Consider the following 20,094-nt stretch of genomic DNA (forward strand, 5'->3'; position numbering starts at 1 on the left):
TTCTAGGGACAGAATTTGCTTTTGTTTTTCCCTCTTCTCTCTTACCTTATGGTTAAGAAAACTTTCCATTCCACAAGAAGTAAAAGTTAAATTTGAGCAAACAAATGATTTGATTATATTTGCCCCCAGACCATTTATGAGGAGAGGGGATTTATTCTATTACCAGAAAGTTGAAATCAGTTGTTTTGTTTTGTTAATATGCTCTGGACATTTTTCTTTCTTTCTGTCCTATGTTTTTAATTTATTTTTCCTATATTTATATTTTTACCTGTCTCATGTCTCACCTGTGAAAGAAGGCTTCCAGATGCTTGGGGTTTATGTAATTTTCCATCATCTGTGGGAATTAGAGAGCCTTATGTAAACACACTCCTCTCTCAATTATCCTAGCATATTGCTGCAGAGGGAAGCACGTCATCATGAAGTCCTCAAGCTCCAGCTTTATCCCCTGTCTATGTGACTACACGCTCAATGGAACAGGAAAGGACTTGAACTTTGTTTTCACCAATCCCAGGTTGAAGGCTATCACAGATGATCTCATCTGAGATGGTTCAAGGCTCATATTGAAACTACTGTCTTTGGTGACACAGGGAATGACACCGTGAAAGGTGAAATGAACTGGGGTCACTTATGTCAGGGGGTTTTCAATGGAGTGGGAGGCCATTAAGGAGATGGACCTTATTATGCATGTCCTCACTGGGTGGAACCATGAACTTTTCAACTGGGCCAAACTGCACATAGTCAGAGTCTCTACAAGAACATCTGCAACTTGCTACAGTAACAGACTTTTGCTTAGTGATAGCCTTGGCAACAAATTATGTTTGGGCAAAATTAGTTTTCTGCTGCCAACACCAATCAAAATTCTGCATAAGCATATACGAGCATTCCTCTTTGTCTTGTTAAAACCCCTTGACTTTTGTTTCCCAGTGAGAAATGATCTGTGTTGCTACCTGAATCTGTGCTCCCAGAATTGCAATCCTAAGACCCCAAATAAATGCTTGTGCTTTACTTTAGCTCTGCTTCTTTTCTCCGTGGACAGCACATATACATGGACGCTTGAGAATTCAAGAAAGAGCCCGAAGTCCATTTGCAGATATACACTGTTTAGGTGAATAAACAGGTACATGTGATGACATTGTTCTCTGGCAACAGGCACTGAGATGGAGAACTGAATGCAGAAGGTTAACCAGGGAGGACTCCTGAGAGCTGCAACTGTAAGGAAGGAAAACTAGTAGAACGGACACTGGGAGAAGCTGGCTTGCAATGTATGGAATGGCCCATGAGAATTGTGCCAAATGAGGCAAGGGTTTTGGCCTTTATCCCCCTAGCAGCCAATTAGGGGCCTTGTGCAGCTTCCTATAAGGGGGCATAACCTTGGTTGAATCAGCCAAGGGCAGTGGCCCAATGAAGGAGGGAGCTGTGAGCTGTTAGCAGCAGACATTCTGAGCAACTAGGGGGTAAGTATATCAGCCAGAAGGGCAAAGCCAGGGAGTTTCCACTGGGGAAAATACATTGTTTATGACACAGACGTTTTTGCCTTTGGCGTAAAAATTCAGTATTTTATTTATGGTGGCTCATTTTCACAGAGAAAATGTATTCTAGGTTTGATGCTTTGTTTTGTTGTTTATGTGTGTCGTGTGTGTGTGTGTGTGTGTGTGTGTGTGTGTGTGTATCAGGCCCTATTTATATCTAATTTAAAATGAACTCCTCTTACAACCATAAAGGAGAACATAGAAAAAAACTGGCCCAATATGCTCATTTTTCTAATAAAGGAACTGCTTCCGTGTCAAAAGGGTAGGTAGTGATAAAGCCATATCAAGAGAAAAGTTTAAATCCAATTTTCTTTCAGGTCACCATTATGCTTAATTTTAAAATCTTTGACTTTCCATTACATTCCTACCTGTAATGGAAACACTGGGGGTAAATAAGAAAAACCCACAGATCCCACCTCCATGTAGCTTACAATATTGAGATCATCTATACTAAAATGTGCTCCATTGTTACTGAAAATGTTATTCTAAGAATAAGCCTTCACAACATTTGTATTAGCTGTTTTCATGACAGTCTAATGTGAAACCCCAACCTCTTTTTCCCTGTAGAAATGTGCCGATCTTCCCATATTTTAATTAGAAAGCCAGTTTCAGTAATGGTCTCCTCTCTGGTTATCACCTGAGTCTATCTCAAATAACCATGCCCCATGAGCGAGAGATATGTGCTTCTTCAGAATTAATCATACCCAATTCGGGCTCAAGTACACTCTCCCCATTCTTTGAACCTTCCTCTGTCCCTACTTAATATATTTTCATGCTGATATTTCATCTCTCCTTGCATTGCCAAATCATTTGTTGTACTGCCATTAATTGCTCTTTTTAGAGATCATTTCTGTCAACATTGCATGGGTCCTCCTGTTCCCTCAGCCCCACTGGAGAAAACCGCAAGCATCTAATCGTGGGAGGCAAACACCGCAGCTGCCAATCCTAGGGAAAGTGACCGAGAGAGCAGAGTATCCTACCCACTGTGCTGGAACATTCTGATGTAGCACAGCGAGCTTCGGCCACTGAAGCTGCCCCTGTCCATATGGTATTTCTCTGTGTCTACTTCTTTCTCTCAACTGGTTTTCATGATTTATGACAAAGGTGACAAAGACATTGACAATGATGATAACCCTATCTATCAAGCACTGACTGTGTCAAATATTTGTAAAATACCACTTTATTTTTATTTTGATCTACAAAAGGGGCATAATATATTTCTTAGTGTTGCAAACATGGCCAGCTACATATCATATCATTTTTTTTTTACATGATCCCAGTCTCTGGAACATAACTGTCTACCCACACTAGTCCTCAGTCTAATGCCTCTGTGGAATCTTCAAAAGATATCACTGTGTTCCTGCTGGAAATGTTATACAACTGCCACATTTATTTTCTTACAATTGTTCCACAATTTTTGGATTTTTTCTAATATATAAAATTTTATAGAACTGTCTTCTTCTTTATAGCATATAAAAATAGTAAAAAATGGCTAAAATCCAGCATAAAACACCCTCAATACAAATGCATGTCTGTCTCTTCCTCCAGTTCCCCCTGAAAGCACCCATACAGAACCCCAATGGAAAAGCCAATCCTCACACTGTTCTGCTCTGCCCTCCAAGCCTGTCTCAGCACGCCCCAGCACAGAAACTATCCGATGCAAATCTAACCCCAGAGCATTAAATGGGTGACACACATTCCGGTTTCTTTGTTGTTTTCATGAAGAGATGGCAGAAAAAAAAATAATGGCTTCTGTCTTTAAAAAATCTAAAATTCCTTTTAATTATCTCTAGCTTATCCTCAAGTTTCCCTTCCTCTAAGAACTTTTTCCCCTTTTTCCTCATAGTTGTTTCTAATAAAATTGATCCTTTCTCTTCTTTCTCGCTAATCTTTCCACACTGTCCCCTAAATCCTCTCATCCTGTTGAACCACTTCATAAAATAAAACAAACAAACCTAGTAGTTTCAGGAAGAAAAGGAAAAGAGGGACACCTGGGTGGCTCAGTTGGTTAAGCATCTGATTCTTGATTTTGGCTCAAGTCATGATCTCATGATTTGGGAGTTCAAGCCCCTGCATAGGGCTCCAGGCTAACAGTGTGGAGCCTGCTTGGGATTCTCTCTCTCCCTGTCTCTCTGCCCTTCCTGTGCTGGCTCCCTCTCTCAAAATAAATAAACTTAAAAAAAATATTGCTTTGGGGCACCTGGGTGGCTCAGTGGGTTAAGCGTCCAACTTCAGGTCATGATCTCACAGTTAGTGAGTTCTAGGCCCCCCTCCCCACCCCACGGGCACTGTGTTGACAGCTCAGAGCCTGGAACCTACTTTGGATTCTGTCTCTCTCTCTCTCTCTCTCTCTCTCTCTCTCTCTCTCTCTCTGCCCCTCCCCCACTCGCACTCTGTCTCTCTCAAAAATAAACATTAAAAAATTTTTTTAATTTAGTTAAAAAAATATTGCCTTAATACTTCATCATCCCTTATCTGTATTTCTATAACAGCTGTTTAACTAATTTCAGCTTCTCGCCATCAAAAACCACTTCCTTCTTCCTTTCTCTATGATTAGGAACGTTCTTTTTTCTCTTTACTTTTTATTATGTAAATTTTCAAACCTATAGAAAGGTAATGAAAACAATAAAATAATCTCATGTGTCCATTAGCCAGTTTCAACTGTTCACAACTCATGACCAATTTATTTTCATCTATTTCCCATCCCTGATTATATTGAAACAAATCCCAAGCATTATAGCATTTCCATTCTAAAAGACACAGGAAAGGAACTCTTTAAAAAAAAAAAAAAAAACTAGGATGCCTGGCTGGCTCAGTCAGTTGAGTGTCCTACTTCAGCTCAGGTCATGATCTCATGGTTTGTGCGTCCAAGCCTTGAGTTGGGCTCTGTGCTGACAGCTCAGAGCCTGGAGCCTGCTTCGGATTCTGTGTGTGTGTGTCTCTCTCGAACCCTCTCCCCGGCTCACACTCTTTCTCTCTCTCTCTTAAAAATAAGTAAACATTAAAAATATTTTTAAAAACCTAATTATGAAACACTGTCACACTTAAAAACTAACTATAATTTCTTAATAGCAACAAATCAAACAGTGTTCATAATTCCCTGATTGTCATGTGCATTTTTATTTGACAATTTGAATAGGGTCTAAATAGGGACCAGAAATTACTATTGTTTCTATGTCTTTTAAGCCTCTTTTACTCTATGGGTGTCCACTCTTCCTTTCCTTTCTTTCATTGTTATTATAGTAGTTGTTGAAGAAAATGGGGTGTCTGTTCTGTCTAGGTTTTTTGATTACATTTCCAGGATATTATTTCACATGTTTGTTTGTTTGTTTGCTATGCATTTCCTATAAATTGGTAGTCAGATCTAGTTGTATGATGTGTTTTGGATTCTATATTTTAGGCAAGAAAATCCCATAGGTTGCCTCAGATACTTTTGTCAAGAGGTACCTAAGAATGACTCATCTCTTTTTTATGTTACCAGCCGTTAGCAAGATCAATGAGGTATTACAAGCAAAATGGTGATATTTTACCATTTCTTCTTGACTTATTAGCTAGAAATTGTCTATAAAGGAGAAATTTTCCTCATTAATTACTTGGTTACCCTAAACCGTGATTTTACGCTCTGTACTGAAAGTCCTTCACAATCCAGCTCTGACCTATCTTGTCAGCTTCAACCTCTCCTCCCCACCACACATGTAGTTTCCCCAACAGTCTGATGGTTTACAAGAAATGTGTTTCAAGATCATTTTTTTTACCTCGCCAGCATTGAATAACTGGTGGCATATATTAGGCAATTAAGAAATGTTTGCTGAATGGGGGAGTGAATGAAAATTTCCTGTATAAGTAACTGATCATGTAATACTTGTATTTACACATGATTTCAAACACATTCAGACTTTCAGATGCTCATACTTAATGTCAGAAAGAATTCTTTTCAATGTGAATACAATAATGCACTGACAAGTCATATTAACTTCCAATACAACATTAGCAGTGAATTAAATGAAGACATCCTAAATTATACCATTCAAGAGATAAATGTTATTCTAGAATAGATCTGGCACCATGCACTCTTAGCAATATAAAGTCATCAGTTCTCAAAGATTTTATTTCCTATCACCTGCAGTAAGTAGACCATCACTCTAAGCAGAGTCAGGTAACATTAGCATTTCAAAGAGAACACTAAGCAAACCTTCTTCAAATATATAATGAGAAGACTTCATTCTGAGGAATAGCATTTATCACTCTGTGTTCTCAAAACACTCTCCCCTTGCCTTAGAAGACATCATACCCATAGGTTCTCTCCTACAAATGTCACTTTCACTCTGTGTCTACCTGCTCAGCCTTTCTGTGTGGTCTTTAAGTAAGAGTTCCTCGAGGTTCAAAACCAAACTTGCCTTAGTTCCATATTTACACCCTAGGCAATGCCATCTGACTATCCAACAATTTCTTATTTCTTGTCCACATCTTTCTTCTGAATTTTAGATGAAGTATGGAACTGCCTACATCACTCCTTAGAAGTCCCAAAGGCAGCTCACACTGAACATCATCATCTTCCTCCTGCAGCCTGCTGTCCTTCCACTATTCAGAATCTCAAAGAAGAGTACCACCACCACGCAGTTAGAGAAACCATAGACCAGCCATGACTTCTCCATCTTCCCGCTGCTCATAGCCAATCAAGCACCAGTTTTTGTTTTTGTTTTTTTTCTGTTCTACATCCTAAATACTCCTTGAATGAAACCAGTTTCTCTATGTCCCCATTGACCATACTAGTCCAGGGCATTAGGGAGTTTTTCCTGCTCTGTAGTCAGTGTGTCCCAATGGCCTCCCTGCATATACTCCTGCCCTGAGTCCATCTAGAAAGATCTTTTAAAAATTCTTTCACTCCCTTGCTTACCTTCCTTTGGAGGTTTTCTGTTCTTTGGGGATAAAGAAGAAAAATGGTTGACCTTTCCTAAAAGCTTTGCCTGATCCGGATGCAGTTTTTTCTATTCCACCATTTCACTCTACTAACAACACTCGGTTTCATTTAAGAAGTACAACTGTATTTGTTAAGGAAGGGATAAGTCTTTGGGCACAAGGGTTGTTCTCTCAATCTAGGGTACATGGCCATCCCCTTCTACTTCATCTAAATTGTGATCAGGGCGTGGTTCAGACATATGGTCTTCAAGAAACACTCTGTGACACGTACTCCACACTCCCTACCACTACCACCAATGCTAGGTTGGGATCTGTACCTATAAGATCCTATACAACCCTATACTCCTTTATAGCCCTTATCACAATCACAATTAAGTAATTAATCTTGTTTTAAGTTGAGAGAGCTTTTTTAAAAAAATATTTGTCTCCTAAGCTAACGTGTGAACTTGACGAAAGCTAGAGGGCTAGAGTGTTGTCAGTCTTAGTCACTGATACATTGAGCCTTGATACATAATGCACAATAAATAAATATTTGTTGAATAAAGAAAGGGATAAATCAAGAAAAATGGCACAGGGGACTTTCACTTTGCAATTTGCCTCCTAGGGCTTCAGGAACTTTCATGTCTGGGCCAAAGTGAGATCTTCTGCTAAGGCATACACACGCATCTTTGTAAACAATAAATACAGTGCCTGCATTCTTGATTTTGTCCAATACCGTTTTATTCAACTACATTTATAAAGTATCCTTTAATGAGTAGGAGTGTATTCAATCAATATACTTTTTACTGTGAATCAATTAGGAATACTCTGCTAAAAGCTGTACCCTCCTTTAAAATTCTGAATGGCTATTAGAGATTATTTATCTCTCTGGTGCTCACTGGCATAGTACCTGCCACATAGAGGTTGCTACTATATTTTTTTTTTAATTTTTTTTTCAACGTTTTTATTTATTTTTGGGACAGACAGAGACAGAGCATGAACGGGGGAGGGGCAGAGAGAGAGGGAGACACAGAATCGGAAACAGGCTCCAGGCTCCGAGCCATCAGCCCAGAGCCTGACGCGGGGCTCGAACTCACAGACCGTGAGATCGTGACCTGGCTGAAGTCGGACGCTTAACCGACTGCGCCACCCAGGCGCCCCCTATATTTTTAATCTTATTACATTTAGAAGTGATGACGTTACTTTGGGAGAGACTAGTAGGTAAAACTGGGGAGATTATAATAAGCTTTGTGCCCAAACCAGCATGGAAAAGGAGCCTTGCCTCACAGCATGGAGAAGAAGCCTCATTATAGAAGTTAGTTGCCATAATACCTGCAGTTTGCGTTACACTGAAATTCTATTGATGGAAAATTACCATCAAGGTACTTGACTGTGGATGGCTACAGACTAAAATATGGCTTAAAATAGAGCCTAATATTGTCCTTTGCAGAAGACTACTGTGAAATATTCAATAGATCTCTTTGAGAACATATTAGCATAGTTATTTGTAAATCTAGGGTCTTTGATAAAGAAATTGCATAAACAAGGGAACCTCACAATTGGAGAAAATTCTGATTCTCAGTAGCACATCTTAGCTTTGTTGATAGAGCTACTATTAAACATTCTTAGCTGATGTACTTATATAGGACTTAAAGTTTGCCAGTAATCCTAAATTCAAATCTTTTGTTTTTAATGATTTTATTTTTGTTTGCTTGTCCTATCAGTTATGAGGGTTGTGTTAGAAATCTATTGTGGATTTATCTGTTTCTCCTCATATTTTTGTCAGACTTTGCTTTGTATATTGATACTGATATTAGATGCATATAATTTATTCTTATTATTTCTTCCTGACAAATTCATTCAATATTATGACATACATGCCTGTTTTTGTTTTTACTGTTATCTCTTCATTAAGGTTTACTTTGACTAATATTATAGCTTCACCAACTCTTTTTGGTTAGTGTATATAAGGTATATCTTTTTAATATTCTCTTGCTTTCAAATTTTATGTATCTTGGTTATGTAAGGTGAATCTCTTATAAGCAGCATATAGTTGGATTTTGCTGTTCAGTCCAATCTAACAATATTTGTCTTTTAATTATAGTATTGATCTGTTTACATTTACCATAATTACTAATATATATGAACTTATATCTACAATTGTATTTGTTTTTTTCTCTCATCTGCATCTTTTTTCCCTTCTTTTCCCTTCTTAACTTTTTCTTAAGCAATAACCTTTTTATTATTTTGTTTTCCCTTCCATTTTTTACACATTCTTTACCTTGGCAATTAAAACCTATATTCCAGATTCGTGTCATCTTCAATTCACCTTAACTCCATTTATCTCCCTTCTTCCTTCTATACTCTTCTCAAAAATTATAATTCTCCATACACTAGAAAACCCACAACACATTATTATTGTTTTAAGAAGTTCCTACTTAGGTAGCAGATATATCTGCAAACGTATCCTCATTGGTGCTTTTCAGTCATTCCTGCATTAAATCAATTCAATCTGAGATAATATCCCATTTTACTATAAAAATAGGCTAATATAGAGCAAAGTGAAAGAATTTTACACCTACCACCTAAATTTCACAGTTAACATCTTACCAAGCTTGTTTCATCACATTTTATTATTTGATATATGTATAAGTAAGTTGGAGCTCTTACCATGCTGCTTGCTAAAACCTCAGGGTGCACACTATTACCTAGAGTTCAATATTTAGTCACAGTTATTTTATTTTGAGGTTCCTCCTACCTACAAAGGAATGTGTAAATCTTGAGAGTGTCATTCAGTGAGGTCTGCTGGGTGTCCAATGGTATCTCACTGTGATGTTGAACACTTTTCCACGTGCTAATTTGTGTATCTTCTTTTGTAAAGCATCTGCTAAAATATTTTGCAGGCATTTAATTGGATTGTTTACCTTGCATTTAATTGGATTGTTTACCTTTTTATTTGAGTTGTAGAAGTTCTTTTTATATCCTGAGTACAAGTCCTTTGTCACATATCTGTGTTGGACATATTTTTTCCCAGTCTGTAGATTTCTAATTTGTTATCTTAATGATATCTTTTGACAAGTACTTGAAATTTTGATGAAGCCTAATTTATCATTTTTTCCCTTATGTTACTGCTTTCTCTATCCTGTCCAAGAAAACTTTATCTCTATTCCCAAAGATATTCACCTATATTTTCTATCAGAAGTTTTATATTTGAGCTTTTCCATTTAGATCTATGAGCCATCTCAAATTAATTTTGGTATGATCTTAGGCACTGTTTTAGATTCATTTTTTTCCCAAATGGACACCCTGTTGTGGCAACATCATTTATTCAAAAGATATCCATTTATGCATTTAATGTCTTTGAATCTTTGATTGAAACTCAAATGTCAGTCTATTTCTGGGTTCTTTATTCTGTTCCACTGATCGACTTGTTAATACTAATTCAAATTACACCCTGTCTTGATTACTGTAGATTTCAGAAGACCTGAAATCAAATAGTGTGGGTTCTTCAACTTCATTTTTCCTTTTCAAGATTCCTTTTGATATTCTAGGATCTGTATCAACTTTAGAATCAGTTCGTCAATTCCTAAAAGAAGAAGCCTAGTGACATTATAAGGTTTTGTTCCCTCACTCTGTGTCCATCATCAATTCTCCTTGTTAAAGTTATCTGTCATACTCGACTTCAAATTCCTCTGCGCTCTGTTTTCAGAGCAATGTTCAGCACTAGTTCAATTCCTAAAATCCAATGTGGATATACAAAGTCTTATCAAAAAGTCTTCAAGCACTCCATAGCCTTAATAGGCAATTTAGTATGAATCTTTTACTTGTCCAAATATTTAATAGTTCACCCCTCCTTCACACCATCACCCATTCCCTATAATTTGGTTAATATCTTTATGCAAGCCATACTGATTTACCCATGTGGAATTTAGGAATTTATTTCTAAAAGATCATGTCATCAGGCAAGTAGTTGAACTTCTTTTCCAATTTGGCTACCTATATTTCTTTTTCTTGCCTAATTGTGCTAGCCAAGATTTCTAATACTATATTGATTAGAAATGTTAAGAATGGGCATCACTGTCTTATATTCCTACTTTAGTAGAAAGGCTTTCAGCTTTTTATCACTCAGTTGGCTGTGGGCTCGTCATATATAGCCTTTATTATGTTGAGTTACATTCCTTCTGTACCTAATTTGTTAGAATTTTTGTTATAAAAGGATATTGAAATGTTGCCAAATGCTTTTTCTGCATCTATTTTTATCCTTCATTCTTCATGTTCATTTTCTTCATTATTTCATAAGTATACACATATGTCAAAATCTAGCAATTTTGATGCTTTCAATTGTAAAGTTTATTGTATTTAAATTGTACCTCAATAACTTTGCTAAAAAGTAAAAAAAAAAAAACAGAAATAATAAATTATGACAATAGATTTGGTCATATTAAGAAGTTTTGAAAGCTTGGGCTGAATTGATAGACCACTAAGTAAGGAAAATATGAAGCAATGACTAACTGAAGATAAAACATTTGATCAAGAAAGGAAATGTAATTCTGGTATATGCTGCATGACTCTGTTATGAGTCACATTTATGTAATCTTAATAAGGTTTTAACAATAAATATTGATTTATCAAATTATCAGATAACTATATTGAGAGAATGGGGAAATAGGAGTTTATGAGGATGGTGATATAAATGGGATAAATTATACTCTTGCACAATAAATACAAACTTCATAAATCAAGAAATAACAGTACAGCCATGATATTTACATACATGGAGATAAATGCCAGAAAAGATAGCCCAAATATTTATAGGTAGTTATGTCTGGGTTTGGAGATAAGAGTCTACTTTTTATCATAAAATTTGAGATGCTATTTGATTTTTCTAACCTATGTACTAGCATTCATTTTTATCAAAATAAAACTGAATTATTTAACCCCCTGAGAAAGTTAATATTTCATTATAGAAAAAAATTTAAACCAACACGATTGAAATTAAAATGTTTGGTGCCTAGAGAGAGAAAACTTTCAGAAAAAGAGCTACATTGAATAATTCAATCCCTACATGTTCTGGATAACTGAAATTTTACTGCATTGTTTTAATTTTGCTCTTAATAGATTTTAACACTTCAAAAGACTGTTCTGAAATTTCTAATTCATTACAGAAGGTTTGTAGAGTACTGAAGATCTTCAAAGCACTAAAGAAATACAAAATAATGTCTTTCTTTCATGCTACTGTACAAAGTTTCTCTAGTGATGGTAGGAAAAATAGGATATTTGAAAATTGGTGAGTTGGTATAGCACTATCTACTGAAATACATCTGAGTTCAACTTTTTAGATCTCTTATTGATATCACAGATATGTGATTCTTATACTTTTTATGTTAAACATGTATTTCATGTCAATATCAATTTTTCTGCATTTTAAGATTATTTTTTTCTAACTGTATCATACAAGGAAAATAGGAGAAAGAATGGAAATGATAATATCTAGGAAAGAAAACAGAACCAATACAACTCAATACATAATATGGAACTGAGAAATCTCACTTTTTTTTTTTTTTTCAACGTTTTATTTTATTTTTGGGACAGAGAGAGACAGAGCATGAACGGGGGAGGGGCAGAGAGAGAGGGAGACACAGAATCAGAAACAGGCTCCAGGCTCTGAGCCGTCAGCACAGAGCCCGACGCGGGGCTCGAACTCACGGACCGCGAGATCGTGACCTGGCTGAAGTCGGACGCTTAACCGACTGCGCCACCCAGGCGCCCCAGAAATCTCACTTTTAAAAGCAAATAAGTTTTTAAAATATAACAAACTTATTGATCTATTCTCAATACAATAGCACAGCTGAGGGCATGGATATTTATTATGAGAACATTTCACAGACAGAACATTTTAACTAAGAACTTAGCAAAGGTGTACAATGTAATCAAGTAGAAATTCTAATAAATTAAGCAACAAATTAGCTCATGTAATGACAAACATACGCTTCTTCTCAATCCTCTGTGCTTAATTTTTATTTGTGGACACTTTCAACTTCTTTTTCCCATTGCCCATGGCATCTCAGTTTGAGTCCAGTCTTATTTACACAATATTAGTTATAATTTGTCTAATACAATGTTTTTTCCAACTCTTCTCAAAGGTCAGCAAACATTAATTACTTAGTAAATAAAAAAAATTAGCAGCATTCCAAGTGTTCCCAAAGTAAATATATTAGTTTTGTTATGGATTTTAGGCCTAAACTTTATTTTTGGAACTTGCATTGAATGGCATGAGCAAAAAAAAAAAAAGACTATAGATAACTGTTTAGCCTCAAATTGCCGATTTCCTAGAGCTACATGTTGCTCTGGCTATTGACCATCCAGATATATCCTGAGAATATTTGAATCCAATTTATTGATTTCTTAGGCTGAGCTCTTTGCTAAGATGACTGCACACAACTCAAACAATTCCATAGAGTTTGAGGGCTTGAAGGGAACTTGAAGGTCATTGAGAAAAACTGCTATCAAAATAATATCACATTGCTTCAGAATATTAATACACAAGAACAAATCCCTCTCTTTCTTGCTAAACTCAACATGTACTTTTTAGTATTTGACTTGCTTAAATACTTAGTAGAGCCATTTTGTCCTTCTCACTCCTCCTCCTTCTCCTGCTTTTCCTTCTGTTTTCTGACCTGTTTTCTTTCCAGGGCTTCCTACATTGTACCCACTACATTTTACCACTTACTCACCATACCTCTCTGGAAGCCCTTTTATTTTGCAAACTATTTCAATCTTCTACTCCTCAAGGGTTGTCTTATACCCTCTATTCCTATCTCTACTTATTCTCCCATCTGTTCCTCTAGCCTCACCGTTGGTATACACTGAAACACATATTTAACCTAGAGTTCTGCCCTGTATTATAGATTGCATATCCAACTACTTTTTGTACCTTTTCAATTGAATGTCCCAAACCCACCATAGCTAAACTAAACTCATTGCTTTTCTCCCACATATCTGCTTCTTCTTCTGTATTCTCCATAACTGTGAATAGAATATTATCTACCCAGCCATTCAAGCAAGGAAACAGAACATCACCCAATTCTATCTCTTAAGTAACTCAAATCCATCAACTGCCCCCCTCCTCCATGTCAATTCTCTAGCTCAGGAAGTGGATTTCTCCTTTCTGTTACATAATACTATGAAAGTCTCCTAACTACAACACCTGTGTCCAGTCTTACTTTTTTCCCACTATGCTTTCAGTCATTTTTCTAAAATATGAGTCCGATTTCCCTTTCTCTCATTTAAAACATTTCAATTGCTACATATTATACTTAGCATAGAGCCAAAGTATGAAAATGGCCTTCAAGGCCTTTGGCTACTTCTCTAATTTCATCTTTTCCTACTAAGTCACCTTTTGACTCTAGAAAAAAATGAATGCATCTTGCTCAAGCATGACTTCAAAGTGTTCCCTCTTGCTTGAACTCAAGCTATTGTAGATGGGTTTCCCTGACTCTAAAACGAAGGTTAATGTGCATAAAATTTACTAAAGAGTTCTCTCAGGATGAATACCTGGGAAAGGGAAGGGTAAAGGAGGATGGGGAAGGGAAGGGAAGGGAAGGGAAGGGAAGGGAAGGGAAGGGAAGGGAAGGGAAGGGACAAAATTAGGTAGCAGAAGCCAGGTTCCTATCCAATTTCTACAAAGGTCTCCGCTAACCCATGGGGAATTCTAAAACTAGGGTGGCCCTTTCAAGTTGTCCCACTGTAAAGAGGGGAATAGGCCTTTATACTCCCACATAGCTCAGTCACTGAGTGAATGCTATACCAGGGAAAGGAACATGATGTTGGACATGGAATCTCTCTCTAAATGAGGGAAATTTCTTGAGAGGAATAATGACTAATGGGTGTCAGCTAAAAGAACTCCCAGTCAATCCATAAATCTGGAAGATAGGATCTACTGATTCATCCAAATTTCTACTGAAGTCCACCCCTTTTCTTCCTTAGATATTTCTTCACATAAAATCCTCATAGGCCTCTTTTACTAGAGATAACTTAAAATGTTAGTAGGGTGAAATACAGGGCTCTGCCCCAGCCAAGCCAACTCATCCATGAACCAAATTTAGTTTTTGTCTTTCTCAGTCAGCTGGGCACAAGGGACCTCCTATGGGGTTACACATAGGTGTGATCTAAGGAGAGGTGTAGGTACAAGAGGAAGATAATATCAGAGTCTGCATCATGAACTGTTCAGCTTACTTGTGGTCCCTACCCTTTTTCATGCCCATTTGTGAACACACAGCTTCCATTTCACAATGAATTGTTGCTAGGCTTGCCAGACCTTATTGCCTGATGAGTATGACAGAACCCATTTTATGATGGGCACTTGTGATTCATGCACCTAATGACCCATAGTCAGGTCATCCATATTTACCAGAACCCACTATCAATGAGAGAACTATTTTTCAAAGTATGTTGATTCTCCACTGCCAATGGTAAAGTCTTGCACCAAAATCCTAAAAGTGTGCATGGTGGTTCTCCCGTTAGGGCTTGCCATAACTCCATACAGCATCTTTTCTCACCACAAATACTACCAATGTTACATTTTCTTGATCATATGGCCCAAATATCAAGCCTCTTGAACTGCAACCTGAAATGCTACAGAATACTTTCCTGCTCTTGTCCCTAGTCAAAGATGGCAGCTCTTCAAGTCACTCAGTATATGGGAGGTATTATAAACCTCAGAGGTAGATCATCTGCCTCTGTGACCCAAAGAGGCCCACTGCACGTTGGGCTTCCTTCTGCATGGAAGGAGTTGTGACATGCAATGATTTGTCCTTACATTGGATAGGATGTCATGAAATATCTCAGACTGATGGGTACCTATATATTTAACTAATATGTTGAACCACTTAAACCTCATAGAATTTACTGCCCACCTTCTAGAGCATATGCATTTTAATGATTCCCCCAACATACTGGTTGCTTGTTGATAATCTGGTCCAATTAGCATGTTATCAACATAGGCACCAGTGTCATGTCTTCTGACAGTCCAGGTCTCTTCAGACTACATTATGACAGTGAGTGAGAGAGTTAATATCTGATCAAAGGCCATACCATGTTCCTGAGGCCATGCAAATCCGCTCTAGTAATGGTGTCAAGTAACGGTATAAAGCTGAGTTTATAGTAGTCAAAGTTGAGTTTACATTCCGGTATTATTTTCCAGAATTCATCTGGGTTTGAAATGGGCCCACGTATCCTTTAGCCGTATATCTTTATGTCCTTAGGATAAAATATCGTATGATTTTTCTTTCCTTTGCCTGGAATGAGAGCCTTTTTACATACTACAAAGCAGGCCCTATGACTTTCATATTCATATTACTAATTAAATACTGTCTGCTTTTTATATATTTTTCCAAAATATAAATCATGCTTAGCAAGTCACCCAATTAAACCGTCCTTATAATTATCCCTCCCTCTACATATACACACACATGCACACACACACACACACAGACACGCACATCCACCTATATACACAAAGATTTCTCAAATAATTGATATATTGCCCCCGGTATGGTAAATAGACACCAAAGATGCTCCCTCCTCCCAGTGAAACACATCTCCAAGTATTCACATCTTTGCATTGTCCTCTTTGCTTGAATCTGGATTAGCCCCATGACTTGTTTTTGACCAATAGAGTACAGTAGAAGTCATGCTGTATAGCTTCTAAACTCAGGCTATAAGAAGCTTTCTACCTTCTGCCAGGGTCTTTGGAACACTTGCTCTTAGGCTACATCGTCTCTGACCCTCGACTACATATCATGAGAAACCCAAACCACACACAGAGACCACATATTGGTACACTTCTCCATAGCCCAATCTGAGCTCTCAGCTAACAGCATCAACTGCAAGCCAGGTGAGCAAACCATCTTAGACATCTAGCCAAACTGAAACTTCTAGATGCCTGTAGTGCTGGTCAACACCACAGGACAAGAGCATGGAAGCCCCACTGTATCCAGGTAAGCATAGGAAATCCACAAAATTCTGTTTTAGTACACTTAATTTTGGAGTCATTTATTATATAGCAGTACGTAACTGAAACAACTGGTATAATCTTTCCAATTCACTACTGATAAAAAATTTTAACTATTAAAAATCTACCTTGTGCCAGGGATATCCATATTCATGTGTGAATGGAATATATTCATGTTCCACTCAATGATGGAGTTATCACTGCCAACTAACTGATATGTGGTACAGCTTCTGTATCTCATCTTAGTGTCTGTGTTCCCACAGCACTCCTGGTACCAATTGATAAAATTTGGGCTCCCCAGGAAGCAGATTTGTGAGACATAAAGTACAGAGACTTTCTTAGGGATTTCTCTTAGGATCAAGAGCTGTGGCATGGGAAGGAAGGGAAGGAAAGGAAACAGAAACGAGTTGATTAGAAAGTTGGGTTGTGATATAGTCTCATCAAAGGCCTCAACTGACTCCATAGGGAGCTCTGAAGCTAGGAAGGCTCCTCAGAGTTGTCACTTATTTGTGAGAATGGACCAGACCTTTATGTTCTTGCAGAGGCCAGTCAATGGAGGCAGGTTGCCCTTAGGAATATGATGTGACCTTTGGCAAGTACAGACTTCCAAAGGAAAAGTCCAGAAAGGCCTGAGAGCTGAAAGCTATCCAGTCAGCAGTAGGAAAAGTCCCAAAAGGAAGATCTGGGCATTGCTTATAACATCCTCCAACACCAACCATCCCTCTTTTTTGCCTGCCAACTCTTAACCAATGCAGATGTTTCCTCAGATGTATGTTCCATCAGGACACAATTTCTTCACTCACTTTATAACCCAAGTAGATATCCCCCCACATCTTCTGAAAGCATATACTTCTTGTTTTACTATGGTTCTTATCAAACTCTATTATAGTTGCCTATTTTCTTGTCTGTCTCTTCTTTCACTAGACTGTGAACCCTAAGACAGAATATATATATATATATATATATATATATATATATATATATATTAATACAGGGTGATAATTACACTGCTGGTATATAGTAATCCTAAAAATATGAATAAGTAAAATAGTCAAGCATTTTATAGGTACATAATAATATAGTGAAACCACTGTCAAACCACAGATGGTCCTCCCATTGCCTCTCCCTCTCATGTTGTTATTGGTTTGATCTATTAGGGGTTAGGTGAGAGGGAGGTAGATTTACAGACTCAGAGTTCTTACTTCAGTGACAATCCCAGGAGTATGCTCACACCCTTCCTCTGTGTTTGAGCTCCCTATGGAAAATACCAACTATTTCCTGAGTCAGGTACTTTATGGAAGTGGAATGTCAAGTATGAAATACAGCTCTCAAAAAGACCCAGTCTGAAAAACTAACATCTAATCAATGCAGCAAGCAGGATAAGGTAAGCCTTTGAGGAATAAAAATGGTTATGTATCTATTATTATGTTTATTTACATATTTTAGAGATGACATGAACTTCTGTGATTTAATATATAAGTAAACTTTATAAGTAATAAATATTTTCATAAATATGTATACAAATAAGTAAATGACAATTTAAAACATGCCCACACAACTACCCAGACATGCTAAATAGATATCAATATGTAAACAGATATGTAGTTAGATATTATTTTACATTAAAATATATTTAATTCTTTAGAATTAATTAAAGAATTAAAGGTATTTTTTTAATGTTTATTTATTTTTGAGAGAGAGAGAGAGAGAGCATGAGCAGGGGAGGGCAGAGAGAAAGGGAGACACAGAATCTGAAGCAGGCTCCAGGCTCTGAGCTGTCAGCACAGGCTCTGAACTGACAGCTCAGAGCCTGACATGGGGCTCCAAGTCATGAACCATGAGACCGTAACTTGAGCCAAAGTTGGATGCTTAACAGACTGAGCCACCCAAGCACCTGTAGATGGCATTTTTAAATGAAGAAGCAAATATGATATGCTTAGGAGTTTGGGCTCTAATCTCAAGGCAATAGGGATCTACTGAAAAATATTGAGCTAGAGAATGGCTTCATCAGATTTTCTTTTTAAAAAGATTAGAACTTTTGAGGCCACCTGGTGGCTCAATTGGTTGAACATCTGACTCTTCATTTTGGCTCAGGTCATGATCCCAGGGTCATGGGATGGAGCCCTGCATTGGGCTCCTCCACTTGAACATGGAGCCTGCTTGAGATTCTCTCTCTCACTCCCTCTGCCACTCTTCCCTGCTCGTGCTCTCTTTCTCTCTAAAAAAAAATAAAATAAAATAAATAAAATAAATAAAATATAAAATAAAAATACAAAATTAAAAAAAAAGATTAGGATTTTTGATGAAGTCCAATTTATCTCTTTCTTTGTTCTTCTTGTTGCTACTTATGATTTTGGTGTCATATCTAAGAATTTGTTGACAAATCCAAGATCATGGTAATTTATCCCTGTTTTCTTCAAAGAGTTCTATAATTTTATCTCTTACCTTTAGATCTTTGAGTCATTTTGAGTTAATTTTTATATGGTATGAAGTAAGTGTCTTATTTCATTCTTTTACATGTGACTATCCAGTTATTCCAGTACCACTGTTGCAAAGGTTATTTTGGGGCACCTGGGTGGCTCAGTAGGTTAAGTGTCTGACTCTTGATTTTGGCTCAGGTCGTGATCTCATAGTTGTGGGATCGAGCCCTATGTGGGGCCCTGCACTGAGCATGGAGCCTGCTTGAAATTCTCTCTCTCCATCTCTGCTTGTATTCTCTCTCTCTCTTTCAAAATAAAACATTTAAAGAAAAAAAGAAAAGGTTATTTTCTCTCACTTAATGGTCTTGACATCTCTGCCAATAATCAGTTGACCACAAATATATGAGATTTTCTTTAGACTCTTAATTTTGTTTCACTGATCTATATGTGTATCACAATACCAGTACCACAATGCATTGACTACTGTTTTATTACGTAAAGGTTTGAAATCATGAAGTACTAGTCCTCCAATTTTGTTGTTGTTGTTTCTGTTGTTGTTTTTCAAAATTGTTTGGGCTATTCTAGATCCTTTGGAATTCCAGATGAATTTTAGAATCAGCTTGTCAATTTCAACAACTAGCCAGTTGGGATTCTGATAGAGATTGTGTAGAATCTGTAAATCATTTTGGGGAAGGTTACCATCTTAACAATATCAACAAATCCAACCCATGAATATGTGATGTTTTTCCGTTTAATTTTCAAACACAATTATCAGAGTATACATTTTATACTCCCTTTGCTAAATTTACTACTAAGTATTTTATTTTTCTTGATGCTACTGTAAATGGAACTATAAAGGAAATTATCAAAATAATTAAAAGAAAGGGTGAAAATATGTATAAATTACATATTTTATACAGAACTTTTATCTAAACTATACAGACTATATTACAATTTAATAAAAAGACAAATAATATAATTAAAAATGGGCAAAGCATGTAACTACACATTTCTTCAAAGAAAATATACAAATAGCTAGCAGACGCATGAAAATTCTCAACAGCATTAGCAATGGGGAAAATACATGTGAAAACCACAATGAGATGCCATTACACACCTGGAGGATGACTTAATCAAAAGTCAGATAATAACAAGTGTTAGTGGGTATGTGGAGAAATCAGAACCTTCATAGACTACTAGTTGGAATGGAAAATGGTATATCCATTTAGGATAA

The sequence above is a fragment of the Lynx canadensis genome, chromosome D4, assembly GCF_007474595.2.
Source record: "Lynx canadensis isolate LIC74 chromosome D4, mLynCan4.pri.v2, whole genome shotgun sequence".
Classification (NCBI taxonomy): Eukaryota; Metazoa; Chordata; class Mammalia; order Carnivora; family Felidae; genus Lynx; species Lynx canadensis.